The following is a 4,078-nucleotide window of genomic DNA, read 5'->3' as shown; positions in this document are numbered from 1 at the left end:
TAAAAACTGTACAGATCATAAAACACACACACACACACACACACACACAGAAATGTCTGAGAAACTCTCATAGCCAGGAGGAATCTGAGGAGATATGATGACAAATTGAAATGTGATATCCTGGATGGGATCCTGGAACAGAAAAAGTCATTAATGGGAAAATCCAAATGAAGTCATTAGTGTAGTTAATTGTATTATACCAATGTGAATGTCTTAGTTTTGATAAATATGTTACCATGTTTATGTAAGGTGTTAACATTAAAGGAAGTTGGACAAAAATGTCTGGGAACACTCTTACTATCTTTGCAACTCTTCTGTAAATCTCAAATTATTTCAAAGTAAAAAAAAATTAAATTAAATACTCAATGTAAGAAAGGGCAGAAAAAGGGAAAAGTTGGTGAAGTATAGCTGGAAATAATAAAAAACAATTAGAGAAATGATTACCTGAACCCAACCATATCAATAACTACATTAAATATAAATTTACTCTACTAGTAAGCAATAAAATTAAATACCATTCCACTGTTAACAAAACAATATTGGCCTCAACTTTTTTGCTGTCTGTAAGATTATTTTTAAATATAAAGGCACAGATATGTTAAAACTAAAATGATGGATATGGCTATATTAATTTCAAAGTAAGGTTTAAGACACGAACTATTACCAAGTGTAAAGACATTTAGGATTCTGGGAGGAACTCAAGATGACCGGTTATAATGAGTTCAAGCTGAATGAGCCACCTGAGGATGGCATCTTCTCAGTGAAGTTCAACCCCAACACCTTCCAGTTCCTGCTGGTTTCCTCCTGAGATGCGTCAGTATGCCTCTATGATGTACCAGCCAACTCCATTTGGTTCAAGTACCAGCAGACCAGCACCATGCCGGACTGTGCCTTCTAGATTCCAACACATGCCTGGAGTGGAGGATTAGATCATCAATTGAAAATGCATGATTTGAACACTGACCAAGAAAATCTTGTTGGAACCCATGATACCCCTATCAAATGTGTTGAATCCTGTCCAGAAGTAAATGTGATGGTTACTAGGAGTTAGGTTAAGACAGTTAAATTGTGGGATCACAAATCAACAAACAACAAATGCTGGCGAGGATGTGGAGGAAAAGGAACCCTCATGAACTGCTGGTGGGAATGCAGACTGGTGCAGCCACTGTGGAAGACAGTATGGAGTTTCCTCAAAAAAGTTAAAAATGGAACTCCCATTTGACCCAGTAATTCCACTTCTATGAATATATCCCAAGAAACCAGAAACACCAATCAGAAAGGATATATGCACCCCTATGTTCATAGCAGCACAATTTACCATAGCTAAGATTTGGAAACAACCTAAGTGCCCATCAGTAGATGAGTGGATTAAAAAACTATAGTACATCTACACAATGGAATAATATATATATATATATATATATATATATATATATATATATATATATATATAAAGCCAGGGTCGTAAGGACCAAAGGCTTGATGAAACACCGGAAGCCAGTGCTGGGTTGCCATGGTGACCCAGCACTGACTGCCGAGAAGGCTGCAGATCAGGCCTGGAGAGAGGCTGGCAGAGAGAGAGGCAGGGTCTGATCCGCAGCCTCTGTGGCAGCTGTTGATCAACTGTTGCCTCTCTCTTTCTCTCTGGGCTTCCCCATCAGCCTTGCCTCTCTTTCTCTCCAGGCCTCTGGGGGGCTGCTAATCAGCCCCGCCTCTTTGATCAGGCCCAGAGATAGGCTCAAAGACGCTAACTGGCATAGAAACTGACCAATCAGAACCTACTCTGGGTGAAGTGCCAGGAGCCAATGGCTGCCTAGGATGCGGAGCTTTTGACGCTGACTGGCATCAAAACCGACCAATCAGAACCTAATCTGGGTGAACTGGGAAGGCAGAACCTAAGGTGGGAGCTGAGGAGGGGTTTTAAAGGCAACAGCTGTTTGGTGTAAGGTGTAAGAAAGCAGTTCAAATTTTTAATGACTGCTTTGGCAGTATAGTGCATATCGCTGGCTATCAGTCCAGATATAGGGATTATGTGTTTTTGTCTGCCAAGAGCATCTCCTCCTGCTGAAAAAGGCTCCCCCCCCATTTAAGCAATTCTATCCTATATAATCTATCTATACTAATAAAAAGGGTAATATGCTAATTAGACCAGGTCGACCGGCCTTCTTCCGCATGTCCGACTTCCTTCCGGACAAAGCCATGGTGGTGGGGACTGAGGCAGAGGCTGTTAGGGGTGATCAGGCAGACAGGGGAGGGCAGTTTGGGGCAAGATCAGGCCAGCAGGGGAGGGCCTTTGGGGGTGAGATCAGGCTGGCAGGGGAGGGCAGTTAGGGGCAATCAGACCAGCAGGGGAGCAGTTAGGTGTCGATCAGGCTAGCAAGGGAGTGGCTATGGGGTGATCAAGCAGGCAGGCAGAAGCGGTTAGGGGCAATCAGGCAGGCAGGCAGGTGAGCGTTTGGGAGCCAGCAGTCCCGGATTTTGAGAGGGATGTCTGACTGCCAGTTTAGGCCAGATCCCACAGGGCCATTGTGTAGATGTACCTGAGGGGTCCCAGATTGGAGAGGGTTCAGGCTGGGCTGAGGGACCCCCCCCCCAGTGCACGAATTTTGTGCACCGGGCCTCTAGTGCTGCTATAAAAAAGAAGGAACATTTACCATTTGCAACAGCATGGATGAAACTGGAGAGCATTGTGCTAAGCAAAATAAGCCAGTCGGAGAAAGATAAATATCACATGATCTCACTCATATGTGGGATATAATGATCAACATAATTTGATGAACAAGAATAGAACCAGAGACAAATGGCAGGGGAGGGGGGTTAGAGAGCAACCAAAGGACTTGTATGCATGCATATTAGCATGACCAATGGACACAGACACTGGGGCAGTGGGGGCTTTCCCAGGGTGGGAATTGTTGGGGCAGGTCAATTGGGGGAAAAGGAGACATATGTAAAACTTAAGATAATTAAATATGTGTATATATATATATATACCTAACTGGAAAAAAAAACAAAAAACAAAAACACTTTAGAAAATAAAAAAAAAATTATGAGATCACAGACCTTCTTGCTGGGACCTTCTGTCAGCCTTAAAAGGTGTATACCCTCTCAGTGTCTGGGGACAGGCTAACTGTGGACACTGAAGGCCACAGAGCATTGGTGTGGGACCTACGGAACATAGGCTACACATAGCAGCACCGCGAGTCCAGCCTGAAGTACCAGACTCGCTACATGTGAGTATTTCCAAGCAAGCAGGGTTATGTATTGAGCTCTACTGAAGGCCAAGTGGCAGTTGAGGACTTAGACCCAAGCCCTGGGGTACAGAAGAAAACATATGCCTTCAAGTGTCACAGACTAAAAGAAAATAATATTGAGCAGATTTACCCAGTCAATGCTATTTCTTTTCGCAACATCCACAATGCATTTGCCATAGGTGGTTCTGAAGGATTTGTAAATATTTGGGGTCCACTTTTTTAAAAAGTGACTGTGCCAGTTCCATCAGTATCCCACAAGTATTGCATCACTTGCCTTCAATAATGATGGGACTACACTTGTGATAGCATCATCATATATGTATGAAATGGATGACATGGAACATCCGGAAGATGGTATCTTTATTCACCAAGTAACAGATGCAGAAACAGAATTCAAGTCCACCTAATCATCTCATGAAAGTGGTTTCTCTATGGAAAGCTTTGTTTTCCATTCTACAAATACATGTTTATCCCCCCTAGGAATGCATTATAGTCATTGTGGACATGTTATTTAATATGTGGATTTCTCTCTTTTCTGTCTGACATAAAACCTGTCTGCACCCTTTCATGCTGACTTTGTGTAGATGAGACATCTTAGTGTCCTTGTGCAGTACTGGGAAGAATTGTTTTGACACCAGCAAGCCCAGCTGATTTTTCTAAGATCTTGAGCTCTTTTTGTAAAATAATCTGAACCTATTATTCCCTTTAAAAAAGACATTTATAGTGATAAAAAGGTCACTTCCTCAAGACAATATAACAATCTTAAATGTGTAAGTACCTACTAACAAGCCCCAAAATACTTAAAGCCAAAACTGACAGAACTGAAA

At 42.3% G+C, this 4,078-nt stretch overlaps 1 pseudogene; it reads left to right on the top strand.

Moving 5' to 3' along the window:
• Positions 1-703: 703 nt before the first annotated feature.
• LOC132224839 (mitotic checkpoint protein BUB3-like) lies at positions 704-3,658 on the top strand (annotated as a pseudogene).
• The last annotated feature ends 420 nt before the right edge of the window (positions 3,659-4,078 follow it).

Source organism: Myotis daubentonii, chromosome X (assembly GCF_963259705.1).
Source record: "Myotis daubentonii chromosome X, mMyoDau2.1, whole genome shotgun sequence".
NCBI lineage: Eukaryota > Metazoa > Chordata > Mammalia > Chiroptera > Vespertilionidae > Myotis > Myotis daubentonii.
This window is presented reverse-complemented; position numbering and strand designations above follow the sequence as displayed.